General features: G+C 40.0%; 1 protein-coding gene across 3 annotated transcripts in view; it reads right to left on the minus strand.

Moving 5' to 3' along the window:
- Mbnl3 (muscleblind like splicing regulator 3) overlaps nt 1-13,691 on the minus strand; it is a 100,048-nt gene extending 86,357 nt beyond the window's left edge. The window contains exon 1 of one of the 3 annotated variants that reach the window (XM_037198951.1): nt 13,552-13,691. The gene's annotated coding sequence lies outside the window, so the exon portion shown is untranslated. Of the gene's footprint in view, nt 1-12,644; nt 12,779-13,500 lie in introns of those variants that run through there. The other 2 variants (XM_037198950.1, XM_037198949.1) reach the window with 2 other exon arrangements.
- Nucleotides 13,692-22,377: the final 8,686 nt, after the last annotated feature.

The raw sequence follows: 22,377 nt of genomic DNA on the forward strand, positions 1-22,377 counted from the left end.
TCAGCCTCTAACATCTAGATTCAAGTGGTTACATTCTATACCAGGGTCCAGCAAGCAAGGCAGGAAAGGATCTGCAGCAGCACAGAAGCAGTGACTTGTGATTTTATTTGCTGACTTCCTACCCCAAACGTGTCCTACTCTAGACAAGGAAAGAAATCTCTTAACTTTAGAAACATGCTTGACAAGCATTTCTTAATAGGGTTCTGCGGAAACCCAACTGTAACAGAAAACCTGCCATTTTGAAAGAGGTTTGCTTTGGTTTTTCTTGTTTTGTTTATCTAAGATGAAGAATGACAAGGGCATCCTGCTCGCTGAGATATCGGGTTTTTTGTTTTCCTCATGCCCAATCACTGCTGGCTGCCAATTCTTGGAACCAAAGGATGACCCTCTCACGACAGCTCACAAAATGTCCACTGACAGCAATACCAACATCACAACATTCTTTTGGGTAGAAGAGTTCAACAAAAATGAGGAATGCAGTCTAAAGTACGACAGAAGCAAAATTAGCAAATCTTGTACCCCTTCTCCCTTCCTTCTTCCTCCAATTTAGAAGGCAATTAGTCTCACTGACTCCTGAGGTTAGTCACCACTCACAATAAATAAGTAAACTCACCTGTCAAAGGCTTGGAGTTCTGAATACACTTTAAAATTTCAAATGTAATTTGTAAGGAATGTTTCACAACAGATACAGTACAATTTTTAAACATACTGAGAAAAAACTAGAATGGTACTTTACATGAGTCATGTAACAGCTTTTGGTACACCCTGTCAAAATTTTTGCCTTTCACCATTAATTTGCCAGATAGTCCGTAACAACCCCCACAGAAGCCAAAGAAAAAAATGTAACTGACACTCAAAACAATGACTGATCTTGTCTCCCTAAAATGCATAACCAACTACACGCTTGCTAGACTGACATTCTCAATAACTCGCACTTAAGTCCCACTTACTCATCCTACTCTGTAAATGTTGCTGGTAGTAACAGAGATAGTATAGGCGAAGGTGGCCTCTGGTCCCGAACACATGGAATTTTGCTTTCTAAAAATAGCTTTATCAAATATAATAAGAAAAAATGTCACTCTTTTTTTTTTTTTTTTTGGTTTTTCGAGACAGGGTTTCTCTGTGTAGCTTTGCGCCTTTCCTGGGACTCACTTGGTAGCCCAGGCTGGCCTCGAACTCACAGAGATCCGCCTGGCTCTGCCTCCCGAGTGCTGGGATTAAAGGCGTGCGCCACCAACGCCCGGCAAAATGTCACTCTTAAGGTCTTGAAATGCAAGTATACTCACTTATCAACATATTTTAGTCTTTTATCATTGTGAATAAAATATGATACACAATGCTTCGTGAGGATAGTTTGACTATTATGGTGGTTAGTATTTTTCCATATAATTTCATAATTTGGTTGCAACTTACACAATGATTGGATATATGTTTTTTTCTATTCTTAAGCTTTAAATGTAGCATTTCTAAGGAGGGAGTTAAAAATTACTTTATAATCACAGAATTTAGGTGCTAACTCATCAGAGCTAAGATTTTATTTTCAGGGCAGGAACTTGAGTTTAACAATTCAATGTGTGTGAAGAAAGGCCCCGTTGCATTTCAAGTCCTCAGAGCTGAGAAATCAGTACTACTTTAAGGCTCCAAAGGATACCCACAGGAAGAGGCCTTTGGGGATGAATTCAATACATCCAGGACAGATAAGGGATTTGATAGCACTGGAAGGGACTATGGCCACAGATAGGGAGAGTGAAGACAGGATACATATGATACTATCAGAGAAACAACAGTACTCTAGAAGACATTTTCCTCCCACCAATGATTTGATTCAATGGAATACACTCAGAATGTGCAAATGTCTGAGGATGATTCAAATCTCCTGATGAATTGCACTCAGTGCTTCAAAGTCATATCTGGTCAAGGGAATAAATCTTTTTTATTTTCTATTCCTGGGCTTAATTACTGGAAAGGCAGTATGTTTACTGTCTTCCTTTTTTGAATAACTCATTCCCATGAATACCTTAGATATTTGGAAACAGAAACATAGGTACCAAGGCACTTAACCAACATCACTCAGTATGTTGGCACCAAAGCCCTCAGCATCTCTTGATCACCATCCTCTCAATAATTCAAAAAGAAAAAATATATTCTGACCTAGTTTGAATTAACATGTCCTAAAACACTGACTTGTAAACTTTTTGCTGAGAGCAACAGATAGTAATAAATATACTTTATAGTCTACCTTAATGCACATGTGCATGACTTTGAAGTCTCACTCAAAATGCCTAACTTCATTAGATGTTTTAATATTTTTCTTTTTTCTTTTCTTTTCTTTCTTTCTTTCTTTCTTTTTTTTTTTTTTTTTTTTTTGGTTTTTCGAGACAGGGTTTCTCTGTGTAGCTTTGTGCCTTTCCTGGAACTCACTTGGTAGCCCAGGCTGGCCTCGAACTCACAAAGATCCGCCTGGCTCTGCCTTCCGAGTGCTGGGATTAAAGGCGTGTGCCACCACCGCCCGGCTTGATATTTTTCTTACCATCCATTCTATGCAATTTTGTTCTGAAGAGATGTTAACTGCAACTGACTACATGCATTTCATTGTATGCTGATCAGTCATTTCTTGACACTTGAAAACTACAAGGATAGGACAAATAGGCAAACAGAATAAGGAAATAGTATTATACCCAAAAATAGCAGGGCTAATCTTCACATTTTGCCACCAGGAATTTAGACTGAAACAACTTCAACCTTAAAATATTATGTTTTTAGATTTCCTGTGCAGCAAGAGTTTGCTAAGCAAAATAATAATGTCAAGAAAATGAAAGACATATTTCAATTTGTGGAGCAAACTACTCCTAAGGTTTTGGGATCATTGTTTAAATGCAGCCGTGTTGTAATTATTCATGAATGTAATATTCAGGCCAGTGGGACATCTACTTAGGAAAATTTTGTTGACTCTTAACCCAAAACAGTTTATAAGTAAGAATATTGTCATTAATCTAAGCTAGCAAAACTTGTGATTCATAACATTTAAGTTCAAGTTTTTAAACAATAAAAGCATGTTTTGACACATACCTTTTTATTTCATCATTCACCTTTTTGCTTAACAATCTGCTGAAGGAATAATCTACTAATAACAACTATAATGGGTATAGTTTATTTGTAGAGCATTCACAACTTCAAAACCCTTTTCATTTTTGTGAACTGTAATGACCAACAATCCTTGGATTACTGAATATTTTAAAAGTATATGATGACATTTGCCAGACTCAAAACAGAAACTCAATATTTGGTTTGTTCCGCATGTGACAGATTACTCAATCCCGTGAAGAAATCCAGGTGTCTGGCCTTCAGTGATTGCCTGTATTTGAGAGCCCCAGCTCACTCCTTCTACCCCCCACCAAGTTTGGAATATAAAGAACTTGAATTTCGAGTGAAAACACAAGCCAAGTTCTGGGGTGGGGGAGTGTCACACAACTGTTCTCATGTGGATGTACCCACTGAAAGAACTCAGAACAGATGTGTATCTTTTATAAACATTCAACTAGTCCGCAAATTGGAGGCTTAACAAGCTAAGGGGAGTGAAGGACAGGCCAGGAAGTCAGGGATTCCTAGATGTGGACTCAGCCTTGGTCTTAATTCTGTTTTTGCTCTAAATCAATGCCAAGTTCTTCACACTTCAGCTGGTTTACAGCAGGCAAGAATTACAGAAGAACAAAACTGTTTCCTGGAGATGTGATGGGTTAAATGGTTACTATTACAGCCCCTCTCCCCCAAGGTACTTCCACAAAAGCTAAGGCAAGCTTTCTGAATATAATTTCCCTTTATTATATTAGGAATTAACATACAATGTGTATACCTGCTGGTACCTTTCAAGGGTGACCTTGAAAAAGGCCATTCTTTCCATCCCTTTCTAAGTTCTTCTCTGCTTTAGTCATAATCAGTTATTCAACCAATTAGGAAACTCAGTCATGCGACATTACAGGTTTTTAAAGTAGCTGTAACACCTTCTAGTTGAGCATTTTCAGGCAGCTAATGGGCAGTTAGGGGCCCACAACTTTACTGGACCTCTATGCACCGACAACATAAAGGAAATACCCTCCTGGTCCAAGACCCTGTTTGACAACCTAAGGGAAAGACTTAGCAAGCTCCTGTTAGGAAAAGAGGCCCCATTCTCCATGCCATGACACCCCACCTCCAGAGTGATCTCTGCCCTCCCTACTCTGGGCAATTCAAAAGGTAGAATGCAGTTTCACTTTCTCCCTACAACTTCATAGAAAAGGAGGACTGGCCCCTTCTTGGCATTTAATGAATGGTCTTCTCCCCCTGGATTTAGATTGTTGGTCCTTCCAGCCAGTCATTAACTAGCAGGAAATGCCCTCCTCAGCAATCACTATTGTGTAAATAAAGTCATAAACTTTTGGAGGCCAGTGCAATCCCAGACCCCAAAGCTGCACATGTCAGGGTTAAAAAAAAAATCTTGATTGTAAAAGCATTGCCTTCCAAATTAAACTCAAACCACATGATTCAGTCCATAAAATATACAAAATATGCAGTCCAGTGACAGATTTATTGTGGCCTTACAGAATAAAGAAAAAAATCTCTATATGGAAAACACAGCTACTTTTGACCCAAGCAGCCCTCAAACAGGAAGTTTAAAGTCAATCAGCCAGCTGGGGCCTCACTTAGTTATGAAGGAGACCAGGGCAACCAGCATTTCCTGTCATTGCTTGTCAGCATTTTAAGCACTTTTATTTGAATTGTTTTCTTAGATAGCTAAAAATATTTCTGAGATTTCTTTGGAGATAGAGACAAGACAATAAGAAGAGCTAATGTATGAACCATGACTGAAATGAAAAAAACGAAACTTACAAAATATCATGTACTTAGCAGAGGTCAAACAATCTGTCCTTTGGACTTTTTGCTGTATTTTAATGGATGCTAGACTAGTAGGCAAAATTAGTAAAAGTATTTAAGAGTCAAATAATAGAATTACTGATATTACCTGTTTCCTGTTAATTCAGGATCAACATTATGAAGTGCAGTTTTCATACACCTAATAAGTAGGTATTAGAAGTTGCAGACTATAGCATTACAGGAAGTAACTTCTTACTGTTTCTCTTATTCTCTTGTGAATCATCATCATCATCATTCTACAAAATGACTTGTGCACATTCAGTGTTATGTTCATATTTGAGAGTTACCTAACTGAATTGTATTGTAGATCTTTATTAATATTAGGAAAACCATACTGTTCACAAAATACAGAGACTTTTTTTCCTAGTATGGTGAAATACAATGCACTATGGTACGTTTTCCAAGCCAGTCAAGTTCTCAATCACAAGTATTGGTCGGGGCAGGGGGGCAAGTTTAAGTAATAAAGGAAAAAAATAATTTGCCTTGTTATTATTACTATATAGAATTTCTCAGTATATCCAAGTGAGTTTCTCCACAGAACAAAGTTTATCTCTTTGAGAAAGAGGATTTATACATAATAAAGGGGGAGCCAGTTGATCTAAAGTCCTGCTAAGCAGGACAGTGGTGGCACACACCTTTAATCCCAGCACTCAGGAAGCAGAGGCAAGTGGATCTCTGTGAGTTCGAGGCCAGCCTGGGCTACAGAGTGAGTTCCAGAACATCAGGGGCTATACAATGAAACTTTGTCTCAAAAAAAAAAGTCCTGCTAAAACCTACAGTTTTCTGCAAAAACACCTTCCCTTGAGGGCCATGTCCATCTGAATCCAGCCTCAAGCTTACCTTAAAACTATACTGACATAGGATTTGTCTGTAGATGAGGCTAATAATCTAGACATTAATAGAACAGAACAAATTACACAGGCTCAGCACCCCAATAGCCCCCCCATTTTTTTTTATGTTTTTGAAGCTTGTAGACATAAAACACAACTATATAAGGTGTACTGTGTTTCAGTTTGTACTGCTGGAAGAACTAATAAGGTTTATTTTATGCTGTCCAAGTACTTGGCTGGAAGGCTGGCTGACATAAATGAGTTGGGAATTTAAGTTCTCAAAACCGCTGCTAAGAAGAAATAGTTCCCCCATCTTCTTTGGGATTCTTATCAATTACAGACAGCAAGAATTTTCTGAAACATCAATCTGCTCTTTAACAACAGTATCTGCAATCACACAACTGACTGAGCAAGCACATACAAAGACAAACTCCTGACTCCAGTACCAAGGGAAAGAAAGTTGAGCCCTACCTCATGCCTTGGGTCTTGTTGAATATATCTCTATATAATTTAAATAGAACTCACAAGAACTACTTTGTAACACATACATCTAATCCTTTTTTGGCTTTCTTTAAAAAAAATATTTCACCAGAACATACTAATTATGCAAAATGATAGATTTCATTTTTACATTTTAATACACATATAAAAGGTACTTAGTGTGTATTCACCCCTATTATCCTCTTATTCATACTCCCTTTGCTCAATTCCTTACCTCTTTTGCAATCAGTCTCCCAAGTACTTTTATAATTTTTCCTAGATTACAAACCTAATATTTTTTCCTTTTTGAAACCTAATTTTTTTAAACTTATTTTTATTATTTTTAATTATGTGTATGCATAAGTGGGTGGATGAGTGCACTAGAGTACAGATGCCTGAGGAGGCCAGAGGTATTTGTTAGCCATCTGCAGTGGGTACAGGTAACCAAACACATGTCCTCTACAGGAACAGTATGTGCTCTTATGCACTAAGCCATCTCTCCAGCCCCACACAAACTAATCTTAATAAAGCAACAGATTCCTTATCTCCATTGGTAAAGTAAAATAACTGATGAATCCTACTATTTCTCACACACACACACACACACACACACACACACACACACATTAGTACCACATGTGACACTTTTGTTCTCCTTTTTGTTGTTGCTTTGTTCATGAAGGTAGAAAATTTAAAAAACCAAAAGGTGAAATTGTTTTCTGGCAAGATATCTCCTCCACCATGTTCTCCAGTATGCCGTTGTGTATTTTTTTCATATTGCCACATAAGTAAAAATTGCAAGAGCTCTACCTAAAACATAATAGTCCTCTAGCACAAAGGATGATTGTAGAGGATCAGAGACAGCAGCTCCAGTCCCTTCTGTAAGGGCTTTGCTTTCTGGATACAGTAAAGAGGGAGAGAGAGAGAGAGAGAGAGAGAGAGAGAGAGAGAGAGAGAGAGAGAGAGAGAGAGAGAGAGAATTCACACCTATATTTTGAAAATTAGAAACTCATGCAAATACAGCCTGTAAATGGACAGTACTTGAAAAATGTACTGTCCAATATCCTTTTCATATTTCACCTGTGTCTTTATCACTTTGTAAAATACACACAACAGGAGGCACTGGAGTAACAGTAATTCTTTTATCTCTTCTTTTTAATCTGTGGAGTCAGTTAAAAAGAACTGTATCTACATAGCTTCATGCAGAAGATGATTTGCCTGAGATGCAGAGGATGTTCATTAAATGTAATTTCAGGTGACAGAAAGGTAGTGGTTAGCTTTCAGGTCACTCTTTAGGATTCATCTTAAAAGCTGCCTTTGAATGTTTATCCCTGGGCTCATTTTGAGTCACCAGTATGGCCCTCAGCAGGACAGTCAGCCAAATATAAATTGTTGCTCATTTTCTTAAAAAAAAAAAAAAAAAAAAAAACCAACAAAACAGAAACATTACTTAAAATCACAGAGCAAATACGTGTAAAAGGCAAGAGAAAATTAAAAATATCAATCTATTCTTTAATTTACTAAAACTTTTACCTAGAAGATAAAGCACTGAGGATATAAGGTAAAGAGATCCATTGGCTTACCTACCAATGAGATGCTGGTACATTCGAGGACACCTGAATAAACCTAAGGAAATCTATCCCAAATTTCCACACAAATGTAGGCAGCCAAGAAGCTCAAAATTCTCAGAATCAGATGGGGACACATTAAAATCAAATTGAAGAACCCAAATTGGAAAACCCAATCCAGCCAACCATCAGTCTCTACAATGCTCACATGACTTGAGATTAACTAGGCTGGGAGAATTCTCCAGTGTCAACTGCCTGCATTTCTATCTAGACTGCCCTTTCTCAGTTGCAGGCATTCTCTTCCTGGCCACACAAATGCACTCATTGTATAGGTAGAAAACAAACTCCTACCCCAAATCATATATAAATCACTTTTTCTTATGCGCCAACTTAACGCTGATGCAAGAAGAACTTGAGAGCGGAACATAATATTTTAACAAGCATGACTAATTGAGTCTTAAGTTTCTAACATGGCTCCTCTTCCCCTGAACTTTTCCTTTTCATGGTTGTTATAAAGAGTTTTGAGAAGCTGGGCATGGTGATGCATGACTGTAGTCCCAGCTACTTAGGAGATTGAAGTAGGATCATTTAAGCTTAGGAGTTTGAAATTCGTTTTGGGAAACAGTGAGGCCCTGTGTCAACTACATTTCATAAAATACGTTCTGGGATCACAATGATTCTAACGCTATTTACATAGAGAAAGAAAAATCTATACATACACTCAAATCAAGTCTCTTTTTATTATTGCTTCCTCTTTAGTTCTAAGAAATGCACCCTTCTTCTGAAAGTGCACTGCCTAGAGCTAAACATTTCTAAGCAACAGACACATTGTTTATATCAAATATTGGTTATAGTTTATTGTTAACCTGTTTTTCTTTCATTTCCCCTTGGAAAAATACTATAAAAATCGGTATTTTTCTGTATTTCGGGAGAAATCAATGTGTGACTGCAAATATTGTTCTTAATTGATCACCAATTTGTACATTTGTGCTCAAATTTATGCTTGCATATATATTCCCAGACACTTGCGGAATACTTTTATTTCTGAAACAAAAAGTCTCATCCTGAACTGTATTCTTTTCCCCATCAATCTTTTAAGGGCTAGATCATTCAATTTAATAGCAACCAGAGAATAATAATGGGTTTATACTGTGCCTTTTTAAAAAAAGGACTATATAGGGGTTGGGGATTTAGCTCAGTGGTAGAGCGCTTGCCCAGCAAGTGCAAGGCCCTGGGATCGGTCCTCAGCTCCAGGGGGAAAAAACGGCTATATAAATGTTTTCTTCTCCCTTTTATGACATTAATACCTGATAATGTAATTGATACCACATTTGTTCTAATTCTCAATGTTGTCTTTCCAGCATGGTCCCCTGGTTGTCAGGAGACCAGATGTAAGTATCCATATATCTGTACAACCATCAAGTTCCCTACAGATCTGAAAGTCTATATTAATACAGATCCAATTGCTTCTACTTGCTCATAATTTATGTTTGTTTGTTGGGTTATTTGACAGTGGAACTACTTGCACCAAGACACAGTCTGTTATCTTAGAATGAAAAGATTCACCCCATTTTATGTGAAGAAACTCAGCTTTCTATTTTTGAAGTATCATATCATACCTAGGAAGAAGCAGAAAAATCTCACAGAGGAAAATGGTTTCTGATTTCAAGTTTCTTAATATCACATGCAATTATAATGGTCTAAACCTATCTATTTAATCACTGTTATAATCCAACAGCCTGGCACATACCTGTAATCCCAGCCTCAGAAAGCTGAGCATTAAAAGTAGGAGTTCAAGGCAAGCCTGAGCTACTTTGTGAGACCCTGTCTCAAAATAGCAAGAACAACAAAAATCAACAATATAGAAGCATCTTTACAAAGTAAAGGTGATTGCAACCTGTATCTCTTTCAGACTCTTGAGCATTTTAACATGGCAGTGGCCATTATTTTACTTTAACAACAGGACAGGATCAAGTTACTTGTCTAACATGCACTGTAACTTATTCTCTGCATTTCCTGAATCCCCATTTGTAATCCTAGCAGACAGAATCTTTTATTTCAAAAGAAGAATTCTGCCACCTTCTTGACTTTATTTCACTAGAAGCAGCGTACATGTAAAATTTATGAATGAATATCTCATCACTTTAAGGTTTTCACTCCCTTTCTTCCCTCCCCTCTTTCCTAGATGCAAAGACAGCTGAATGGAGAACAGAAGTGTACTTCAAGCTATATTGTCAACATCTGCATAACAGCCAAGAGCTTGTCACTGTTCCAGCAATGTGTAGTACTGTGCAGCCACTCAAAAGACAAAACCTTTTTTTATTTTCAAGTTGCTTTTTACTTCTTCATTGTGTAAAGTTGGACAGATAATAATACACCTACTGGCTAAAAGGATAACTTTCACAAGTTCCTGGAAGTACAATGAAAGGCAAAAGAACCCATTTGAGGCAAGTAGAATGCAATTAAGAGAATGCACATTGTAATCGACTTTACATTTTAGGTTCTTGCAAGTGTACAAAAAGGCTTTCTGTTTAAATTAAAAGCTGTGCACAAAATCTGTTCTTTTGTGAATTTATAGACTGCCATTTTTCTATATAGTTCAACATTTATTAAACAGCTATGTGTGCAAAACATTATTTAGCTATAGGATGGATACAAATACAATCACAAGGCTGCTTTGGCTACCAAAGAATAGTCATAAGTTTTATTCTCCTTAAAAAGAAGCTGTTATGAAATGCCTGGAGAAGACAGTTGGGGAAAAGCTATTTTATAACAGTCCTGGGACCCATTATGAATTCTTAAAGCAGCAAGGGAAATCAGAGAAATGAAGTGGTTCTTATAAGCAGAGTGAAACATGCTGTTACCACCTCTCGCCCAGCCCTAGACCAATTCTCTCTCACAATCAGTTTTCCAACAAATCTTCACTTACATTTTCATATAGAGTCTCCAGTCTCATCCCTATATAAGGCAACAGAACTGTAACTGGGGAACGTTCTCACACCTCTAATGCTCTGGCCCCAAGGTTTAATACCTTCACTTTTTAAAATGATGTCATTGAGCCAAAGTCATTCATCCCTACAGCAGCACCCACAGAGATGATGCTTACAGAAGTGAGGCCTAAGTTTGGAACCATTAAAAATGAGAGAAGTTGGTTTTTGTCACCCTTCCATTGCAAAAACAAACAAACAAAAAATCCAAGTATCTATTGCTCTACCTGTAGCACTTCCTTTTTTCAAATGTGAAGCAGTTGCTTCGCATGGCTCTCTGAACAATAGCCTGAAATCAGTGTGGAATTATTATACAGTAAAATTCCATTGTAAGCAGCTTGGCTCTTTGTTTCTATGTAGACTGCAGCACCTGGGCAGAAAAACTGCGCTAGACTTTGTTAGGTGCAAAACAATACTTTCCTTCCTTTCCAGTTTCTACTGGTTGGGAGGAGAAAGCACAGAGGAGTAGAATAGTTATCAGCTGGATTACAGACAAAAATCTATTCAGGCTATATTTAGAGAAGTTTTTATAAATATGCAAGTATTTCCCCAAAGCATTACAAAATTAAAAAAAAAAACTTAAATTGACTTAGTATTTAATGTTTATTAAGGACTAAATTTGCATAGGCAAAAGAGAAAATGTGACTATAATCAGGTAAAAGCCAAAGTCTCTGGTAAAGCTCATTGTCAATATGCCTTTCAACAGAAAGTGAAATATCTGGATGAATTATGTTAAGCCTTGGTGTCCAGTCATTAGTTCAGCTATATCACCAGTCTGTTTTCCAACCACGCTATCAGTCATCACCGAAGGACTTACTAATTAAACCAAGACTCCAGCACTGCGATAAATCACCAATCATTTCAAAATTAAATCTTGCAGCAGTTCTATTTTAATTGATGCTTTCCCATGAACTTTACATACACATATGGAGAGGCTGTGGAATCAGAGGCCAGTTTATAAATAGCGATTAAGAACATCTAGAAGAAAAGAACTCACTAAAAACACATTAGAACAAAAATTTTCACATTTGTAAATATATCTGTGTGTGCGTGCGTGTGCACACCAATAAACAGTGTTCTGAAAAACATAAAGTAGGTCTACCATAACCATTAGAGAACGGCACCACCTGTTAACCTTCAAAAGTACCCTTGTTTTAATTGTATTTTCTTATCATACAAGCATACCGTCTGAGTGGTAAAAATTAAAGCTACCCTTTATAACACTCCCCTACAATGTACTACCCTCACGTCCTTCAGCCCCAGGTGATAAAAGCAAGCTGCCCAAAAGTATTGACCCAGGGCGAGAAGGGAGGCGGTTCTGCTGCGATCCTACTTAGGCATCCCATGAAAATGAGAAAGTTAGCTGTTATGGAAAGCCTTTGCTAATGACATGCCATGCAAGAAGTTCCTTTAAATTAAAAAAGAAAGAGTGGAAGGGGGAAGGAAGGAAAGAGAAGAAAAAGAGGAAAAGCAAAACTTAAAAAAAAAAAAAAGCAACAAGTTGCAGTGTTAATTTTCCTTCTACTTGCCATTTCGCGGGAGTGGAAAAAGTTTAAAAAGCAGCGCCGCCTTTCACTGGCGTCCTAGCAAGGCAGCCAGTCTGAGGAACCCAAACTTGGGTCCAGCCTTACCTTCTGTCTCTAGCGCAAACCCAGAGGCTAAGGGGCCCCGCTCTCAGCGGCAGCGGTAGGGGCAGGGGCAGCAAACAGCGGCACATGCCATCTGTTAGCGGGAGAAGCAAAAAGCAGCCCTGCGTGAGGTGGCCCCGGGGCCGGGCGAGCCTTTAGCAGGGGTGTCTAGTGGGTGCCGCCATTTTAAAGCGAGGTTCCTGAAATCATTAGATATAAGCAAATTAACGCCCGCCCCACCTCCGTAACTTGGGGCCGGGGCCGTGCTCCTGGCCTCCGAGTCCTGCAGCGGCCGCAGCGGGGTATCCAATGTCAAGTCCAGCCACAGGCACTCGGGACTCTGCGGACCGACCGAGCCTGCAAGCCCTGCCTGCGATGCCATCTCCCCCGCCCCCCACCCCCGCGCCGGCCCCCACGCTTTGGCCTCGGGCTGGGAGAAGAGGCTAGTTCGTGGCTGGCCCTCGGTGTCGCCCCCCCCGCCCCCACCGGGGCCGGCCGGCTGGAGGAGGGGCCCGGGAGCCCAGCCTCCCCCCCCCCCCCCCCCCCCCGCTCGCAGTCGCTTGGTTCAGTCCACTAGGAGCACACCTCAGAGCGAGCGCCCCGAGTTCCCTCGCGGCCCGCGCGGTGCGCCTTCCTCACGGGGCAGTGGGGCGGGCAGAGGTGGGGGGGATGGCGGGGGGCTCCCGCCGAGGTTCGTAGTTGCCGCGGCAACCGGTCCTCACCCCCCCTCTTTCAACCACCCCCACTAGCCGGACCCTCAGGCAAAGGCGTGTCCTGGGTTCTGTCCCCCACCCACACACACACCACGTACCCCTTCTCCGTGTACCCCCACACTCACAAAAGTCCACCCTACCGGGGTAACCCCAGACTCGGGGCTCCTCGGGGCTTCCCCGCTACACACTTGGGCGGACACGGCGCGGGGAGCCTCGCTGAGAACTCTGGCCGGTTCCTCCAGGAGAATTTCTTCTTTAGGCGCCAAAAAGGCAACTGGCGCCCAAGTCGGTAAGGCGGCCGGCCGGGGGTACCCCGCCGCCGCCGCCTCGGCAGCCGCCGGCCCCCGGCGCCCCGCCCCGCCCGGCCAGGTAGCGCCACTCACCGGGCCCGTCGCCGTCGCCTCCGCCGCCACCGCGCCACCCGCCAAGCTCACCTGGCCCGGGAGCCACTGGAGCCGCGTCTCGCTGGGACGGCGGCGACACGCGCAGGAACTCCGGCGCCTGGTGGCCCGATTCCCGCGCCGGCCCGGGACCGTCTTCCGCCTCCTCGCGGCTCGCTCGCAAAGAGCGCCAAAAAGTCGCGCTCCTGCTCACGCTCCGAGTGGGGGCACCTTCTTCCTGGAGGGCGCACTTTCGTCGTGAAATCGACTCTTTTGTGTGGCTCGTACCTTCGCGCCGGCCCAGCGTGGGCTTTCTCCGGAGGGGGTGTGGCGCCGCGCCCCTCCGAAACGCAGCCTGCCCCAGCCCTCGCCCGCCCGCCCCGGAGTGGCTTTTGTCATGGCATTAGTAACTGGGGCGTGGGGGGCGGGGGAGTGCAAATCATAACGCTCGGGATGTACAAAAGCAAAGCGACAGGGAAGCGTGTACCTACCCCTGGTGGGGAGCGCGAGCCGCCTGGAAAGTTTCTAGAGCTTCGGCGGGCAGCTACGGAAGTGCCAATGAGAAAGGCGACGGAGCGCGAAGCTCTGGGTTTCTAGACACTTCCGAGACAGGTGAGGGGAGGTAGGGAATTCCAAACCGACCTCGAGCAACACGTACATCAACTCGCCTAGGGTTATATACTCACCGTTTGCTTTCCTGGGTCTCCTCCCTTCCATACAAACCCAGATTTTTTTGTTTCCCTCGAAGAACTTGAGAGAGGGAAAATGTTAATCAGAGGAAATGCTTCCCCTACTTCCAGGGAGTTTTACAGGGTAGGAGGAGCCCCGAGGTAAGATTCCAGATACTTCTGAATGGAAAATGGACAAAGCAAATGCGATTTTATACTTTGATTTAAAAGTGTGCATCTGGACATCTAAATTACAAGTTTCAATTTAATGCAAGCGTAATAAGAGCACCAGCTGTCTCTTAATTGGAGCCCCACAATAATAAACGCGTGCTTTTATTTAATTTTATGAGGACAATTGTAGATGATAACACACACATATGCAGGATCGTCAACGAGGAGCTCATAGCAATTCATGGCTGCTTTCCTGCATGCAATCAACTGCTTCAGCCTAGAACTCAGCTCTGTAAGCTCTGCAGAAAGTGCAAAAGCATTGCAGGACATATTTAAGTGGCAGTTAGGTTGAGGAGTGGAGTGAATTCTCAGGCTAATTATACTTTTTAATTCTACTGAACTGATCCAAATAGAATTCAGCTCATTTTAGGCAAGAAATCAATCTCTGTGTGTTAAATGCAAAATAATAAGAGTAGGCCAGCAATGGTTAGGAGAAGACTGGGCACAAACTGCCCTGCACATAATTGAAAAAATCCACAATGGCATTTGGCAAGAATTGTGAAAGTCACCAGGATAATGTGCAGGGACATTGTCTGACATTTCAGAGTTATGGCTAGGATCCTAGCATAAGTCAAAATAAGAAGGACTTCCTAGTTACCTCATGAATTCCTAACAACTTCTCCCACGCCTTCTTTCATACTTGCCAAATTCCTTGAACTACTGTAAAAAGTCAAACTTGTCTGGCATATAGGAAGTGGCTTTGCCAGTGCAGGAATCACCACAGAACTCTAAAGAGGTGTTGCTTACCATGGGAGACTAAAAGAAGGGCAACGCTGAATTAGATAACTTTATGCCTAGTGACCCAACCAATGAAGAACTGATGTCAGAGACGCAACAAAGGAGTCTTTATATTAAACTTGGGCAACATCAGTTCCCTCACCTCTGGCCACCATTGCAATCCACATCTCCTGTGGGACACGCATGGGTTTCCTGGCCCAGTTTTATTGCTCTTGAGTTGCTAGAATAGCTGTTTTACCATGAATGTATGGTATACCCTAAGGAATTGACATTTGGGTGAAACAGGATAGTTTCAACATTATCTCTTGCTTGAAAATGGTAACCAGTGAAAACTGCAGATGAGATTTTATTATTTTCTTCCCCACACTGGAGGGGAGAGTAACATTACCTTAGCCAGTAAGCAGTCTTCCCCTTTTTTTGGGGGGGGGGGCTAGCACAACCTCCCCAAATAAAACGAGGCAAATTTCCATGCCACTGGATTCACTCGAGAATATTTTCAAAGGCCACAAAAATTGCTGTTCCTTCTCCTCAGTGTTATAGAAAGGCCCGTTTGCAAGGGTAGAAACACATGGGATTATTTTCTGCTTTAGTAGAGTGATTAAAACTATCCACCATTTTCTCTCCTTTTACCCCTAGACACAACTAGGGCCATGTCCACACTGATACTCCAGATGGTTTCTTACCATAAATGTCTGTACATTTAAGTCTCAACTATATTCGAGGATCTTCTTGGGATCGTTATTACCCTGACAGATATTCAAAGGTTAGTGTTTGAATCTAACTTTTCATTCCTGGGCCTTTGCCCCATCAGCCAGTGAAATGGAGGCATGTGAGTAAACATTGAAATATTCCTTGAGAACATTCGTTCTAAGCTCTTACTGCAACTTAAAGCTTGAAATGGACACTTACTCATAAAATGTAAGGTGAAAATGGAGCGGCCTCAAGTAGCATTTTCTTCCAATAAAATATAGTCGACTTTGATTGGTGTAGTAGGGAAAGTTATAAACTTACATAATGACTTAGAAACAGAAGGATTACTATAATTGACAAATATGAACATATTTTTAAATATGCTGGATAAGTGAACAGTTATAATCTCTAATGTGTTAATGTATCATGGTTTTAAGGATTTTTTTAAGTTCTTATTATATTGTATTGGGTATTCTAGTTTTTCCTCTGTTATGCAGCATAATTCATTTATTATTCTCTTTAAAAAGACAATTAACCTGTGCAATTGGACACAGAAGCAAGGCCATACTATGAAGAAGAAAAAAAAAGCATCTCCCTCCTGTTTTGAATCCATGACACTATTCTCACCAGCCTCGTATCATCATTAACAGCACTATTTGCTAAGCATTGCTGTGCTCTAGAAATGTTCTGAAGGCTGCAGCTTCACAGCAGCAACACTTGTCATTTCAGAAAGCAGCCTCCAACTGGTGCTTCAAGAGCTATTGGCATTATTCATTATTCATTCATCCATTCCTGAAAAGCCTTTTTCATTCAGAGTTGGGAATTTGGAGTTTGTGGTTCACACAAAGCTTCTAAATAAAGAAAGAGAAAAAATGCAGAATCTAGCTGTTAAAAAAGTTTAGACAGTCAATGGATGTTGGCTCCCAAGGTAATGCTTTTTTAAAATAGTGCACACTATATTTCTTAGACAAAGAATGATAAAGTGATACAGTAAGTAGCAAAATGCTAAAATAATTGTAAGCACAGATAATAATTTGATGAGCAATTCTCAGGTCACAAAGAAATTTTTTAAAACGGGCCTTTTTTCAGTTACATAAAATTGTCAGAATCATCTGGACACTTGCTAATAAATATACAAGCCAAGACAAATATGGAAGAATTTCTTTGTCCAAAACACACTGGGACCTGATGGATTTGCAAGGTGATTTTTCCTTCAGGCCTTTGAAGAATATATGATATGAATTATCCTTGGTTATGGAAAAAATAGTATATTTTAAAAAGTATCTTCAGAGGAAAATATGCTAAGAATAACACAGATAAAATTGTACAACAGCACAAAACAAAAAGGTAAGAATGTTACCTAAAAAGAAAAACAAGACCTGTTCTACCTCATAAATAATTAAGTATAACGGTATCCATTAATGTGGAACTACTTCATACCAGATTTGTGTTAGCTCATTAAATTCTCACAACAATCCCTATAAGGTGATGATGATGATGATGATGATGATGATGATGATGATGATGATTTCTTCAAGTAAAAAACAGGCCCAGCAAAGGTTTTCCACAGTAAAAACACAGTAAGCAATAGAACAAGGATTCCAAATCAGTTTTGTCTTATGGCAGGGCCCATGCTTTAACTACTACACAATACTGAACAAAGCTAGTATAAGGTATGACTCGATTTGAATTCAGATACTTGTTCTACCTAGTATGCCATTGCATCTCCCATTGATATGAGAGTTATGACCAAAATGTAACAGATAAAATGCAGATACTTACTGAAAATGTCTGACTGTTTAATTAAATCGCCCCAGAAGGCATTTAATAAATACCTAGTTCCACATATGGTTAACATCATCTGAGAGTAGTGACCATGTTCCTTTCTGCATGGCTGTGTTTTGGGACAAGGTCTCCTTTTGTAACTCCTGCTGGACTAGAATGCTAGATCCTTCTGCCTCAGTCTTTTAAGTACTGGGGTTACAGGTATATGCTACCACCCCAGCTTTGAACCATGTTTCTAACACGACAGAATCTGTATACTGAAGAACTTAATTGTTTATCTTGGAAAACATCATTTCCTGTAAAAAGTGGATCAAAACAAGAATGCTTTTACTCGTTTGTAAGTCTAGTAGTGATTCTGGGAAATTTTTGTTTTGACCACAAGGTGTGAAAATTAACCAGTAGCAAATGTTAGACAGGAAAAAGAATAAAAATGAAGAAGTTTTTACTTAAGGTTTTAATTTATAGCAGTTTAGGTAGGACCAAATTAAAGTTGAGAGGAAGACACTGAGATTTTGTATCTATCCCGGCCCTCACACATGTGTCACCCGCCTGACTTACTGACATCTTCAACTAGAGTGATACATTACTACAATGACACCTTTCGCTGATGCATCATAATCATTCAGTCTATTGGTCACTATATAGAAAGTGGATATAGGTTACTATAGAGTAATTGGTCATGAATATGCAGAGAAATTAACATAAACTTCGTTGTTTGCTACATGTAATATTACTACATGAATTAAAATTTTAAATATTTAAAGAACGCTCAAAGCCCTGGATGATGGCCTGCAAGTTCAATCCATAGAACGTGTAAAGGTGGAAGGAGAAAATCAGCTCCACAAAGTTGTTCTCTGGCCTTGACTAGTGCCTTATGGTGTGCACTTGCATATGCACACACAAACACACAGGTATAATAATAATAATAATAATAATAATAATAATAATAATAAAATTTTAACTTTTTAAGAAAAATCTGGAAGTAACTGATTTTAACTTAACTATATGGTCTTGAGATTTTTTTGACTAAAAATATTACTAAGGAAAGATGAGGCAGAAAATATAACATAACAGTGCAAAAATTGTATTGAAACAAATATCAAAATATGAAAATGTTAGCATCATTACATATAAGTTCATAACATGTAAACCATATAAGAAATATTATGAATCTCTAAGATGTTTTTACTCAACAAGGGAGGAAACACTCAAAATATTTATTATATGTAAATATAGTAAAATTATTTTAATATTGTAATTAAAATGATAAGGAAATAGGATCAATGAAATAAGGTTGATAAAAGGTTAAAATGAAATTATGTCATTCTCTTCATGTATTAATGAGAATAACGATCAGGAGAGGTTGTTCTTTTATTTTTTAAAGCTAATTTGGAGATATGCTATTTATTTTTAGTTTCCTAATTTGTGTAACAAGACACTCTTAAATTAGAGAAATGAATGGTTTGGTGTGAGATTTAGAAGCTATTTCTTTACATTCTTGCCATTTCTCCTTCACTTTCTTCGCATTACCAAGATCAGTTCTCTTCTGTTAATATTTTTCTGGCAACGCTGTGTCTCTTTTCACTTCCCCCATTCCAAACGTCTATATTCTTCTCTAGCATCTCTTTTACCCTGCTGTTTTCCTTTTATCCCTTTAGCTCTTTTTGTTTCTCTTTTCTTTGACGGCTTAAATATGGGCCAGGAATGTATTTTATTTATTTTTTCTCTTGAATAAAACATTACTTTTGTTCATTTTTAAAGTGAATGAGCTGAATTCATTATTTTTAAATTCTTTTCTAAAGGACACCCCAATTGAACTGTGTTTTAATTATTTATGGCTGGGTACAGCTAAATCCAAACCTTCTTGAAAGACCTAAACTATGTCAAGTAGACAACACTCCATATCATAATTCCACTAGTTTTATTACCACAGGAGGAACAATGAACACACGTGTGAAAGGTTTGTATCTGTACTTTTCCAATTTTTGACTTGTCAAATAACTACTTTTTTAATCATGCTGAAGCATGCTCTAACCCTCATGTAACATGCTGATGCATTAATGATGTCATTGTATTTTGCATTCATGCTATTGTGCATGTAATATCAGTATGCATGAGTGCTGTTACTGCGAAGCTGTGATGAAACTGAATGATAATATCCAAATGCAAAGAATGGGCTAGAAGCTAGTGAACATTCACTGGTATTTAAGTGACTTTTGGCAAATTCCTTCTCTTTCTCTGTTTCATCAGAAATAAAAGGAAGACAATACTCATATTTTGTTCAAAGTGTATACTGTGAGGTTAAATATGACAGATGGTGGAGGTTTTGGAGAGGGGATTGTTATTGATAATGGTGGTTTTTACTTAATGTAGTATTTGACGCACAGTAAGTACTTTACTGGTGAGAGAAGGAAGATGAATTGCGGATTCAGAGGCACGGTATGCAAACTGCCTTGAAAAGAAACCTTATTTGACTACATCACATTGGAGGGTTAATTTGGTAAAACTTTCCTTTATTTTTTGAAGAAGATTTATTTATCTTATTTTATCTGTATGAGAGTTTTGCCTGCATGAATGTATGTGCACTATGTGTGTGCCTGGTGCTCACAGAAACCAAGTGCATCTAATCCCATAATTCAAGAGTTAGAGACAGTTGTGAGCCACCGTGTGGGTTCTGGGAACTGAACCCAGGTCTTCTATGGGAGTAACAAGTGTTCTCAACTGCTGAGCCATCACTCTAGTCCCTCATTTTACTTTTGATTGTATTAGTCACACTTTGGCTATTCTTTGGCAAACTTTAAAGCTGTGACCAGATGTAGGCATTCCCTCCAACCCTTTTGATTTGAGACAGTGCCTCAATTTACATAATAAATGTAGTTCTGGATGGCCTGAAATTCACTGTATAGAGCTAGCTGGCCTCAATCACAAAGAGATCTGCCTGCCTCTGCCTCCTGATTGCTGGGATTAAAGGCGTGCACCATGGCACTCATGATTCTCCTTTCCCCTGTGTGAGAAAAAGAGAATGCTAGAGGAGGTCTTAGGAAACCATGTTGTAATACATAAGGGAAGAAGGTGGCACCTGTTCAAAACTATTCTTAGGAGCAGAGTAGGCTCTTCTGAGCAGAGTCTGAGTACCAGGCTAGTGAGCTATCTCCGTGCTGCCTATGGCAGAACAGCACTATGCTCTGGGTATAGGATTAAAAGAGGTGCCTTATGGGGGAGGGAGGGTTTCCATGAGCCAAGGGCTTTCTGCTCTATCTACTGATGCTACGCAGCTAAAGGAAAATTATCTCCAAAATGCTATTGTATGTGATTAAAAGTCTTGCTTAATAGCAGTATAACCTTGTACAAGTTACTTCTCTCTACATCTTGGTCTTTGTTTGAAAGGTGTGCTAATTATAGTGTCTGCTTCCTGAGGTTGCTGGTGAGAATGAAATGAGATGGCATAGAAAAGGTGTTTGGAATGCTGCCTACCAGGTACTGAGCACTGTCAGATGTTACCCAGGTGCAGACACCATCTGTGATCAAGAGAATTTTCTTCCTGGGTCCAAAGAAGACCCATTCCAAATACAAGACAAGAGTATTGTGCATTTTTTTTTTTTACATTTAAACAAACTTGACTGTGGCATACTGAAAGTCACAAGGCAGTGAGGCAACTTGGGCCCTGGGAGAACTTCCCAAAAGGCCATCATCAAAAACAGGCAGATGCTAATTCTGAAAGCCCAGGTCATGTCAGGGTAGTCTCTTCCACTCCAGGTCACAATGAGACCTGATATTTCCTGCCGTCATGCCTTAATGTCTTCCAAAAACCCCTTTTGAAATGAACACATTGCCCAGGAAAAGTAACACATAAATCTGTTAGCTGGATAGATATTTTAGCTGAAATTACCCTCATCACATTACTTAGTTTCTGGCAGTTGGACCCTACAGCTAGCAGATGAATAATGGCTAAATGATGCTGTGAGGTAAAGAAAGTGGAAAGGGCATCTGGAGGCAGCCTTTGGCTTGTGGGGATGAAAGTTAGGCAAAGTACAGCTCTGAAGAGTCTCCAGGATAGCATGCAGAGTTCCCATACCACCACTGTCTTAGTCATTGTTCTATTGCTATGAAGAGACACCATGACCACAGAAACTCTTATAGGAGAAAGCATTTAATTCAGGAATTGCTTACAGTTTCAGGGGCTAATCCATTATAACCATGCCAGGGAGCTTGCAGCACTCATGGCAGGCATGGTGCTGGAGAAGCCGTTGAGAGCTACATCCTGATCAGCAGGCAGAGAGAGCCTGGGCCTGGCACAGGCTTTTGAAACTTCAAATCCTACCCCTCAGTGACACATTTCCTCCAAAGTCACACCTATTCCAGGAAGGACAAACCTCCTAATGGGCCTATTCCTTCTCAAATAGTTCCACTCTCTTATGATTAAGCACTCAAATATATGAGCCGATGGGGACCATTCTTATTCAAACCACACCTCCTTTTCTACTCCTTTATCGTTTTTTCTTTTGCATGTGTGCACGTCCAGGCATGTGTGCTTATGTATGTGTGTACCACATGTCACTTAGCACACGGCTAAACACACAATCAAAGAATACTTATGAGCTATCTGAAGAATGAATTATGCCTATAGTAGATCAAATCTTGCAGGGATGTTTTCTTTTGAATATGAGTAGGACTGGCTTAGTAACTCCTAATATAAGTTGGAGCTGGGATCTAGAGGCTGATCTGCTCCATAGGGTGAAGGAAGTGCTGGGAGCCTGAATATCACCTG

This window comes from Peromyscus leucopus, chromosome X (assembly GCF_004664715.2).
Source record: "Peromyscus leucopus breed LL Stock chromosome X, UCI_PerLeu_2.1, whole genome shotgun sequence".
In the NCBI taxonomy this organism is placed as follows: Eukaryota; Metazoa; Chordata; class Mammalia; order Rodentia; family Cricetidae; genus Peromyscus; species Peromyscus leucopus.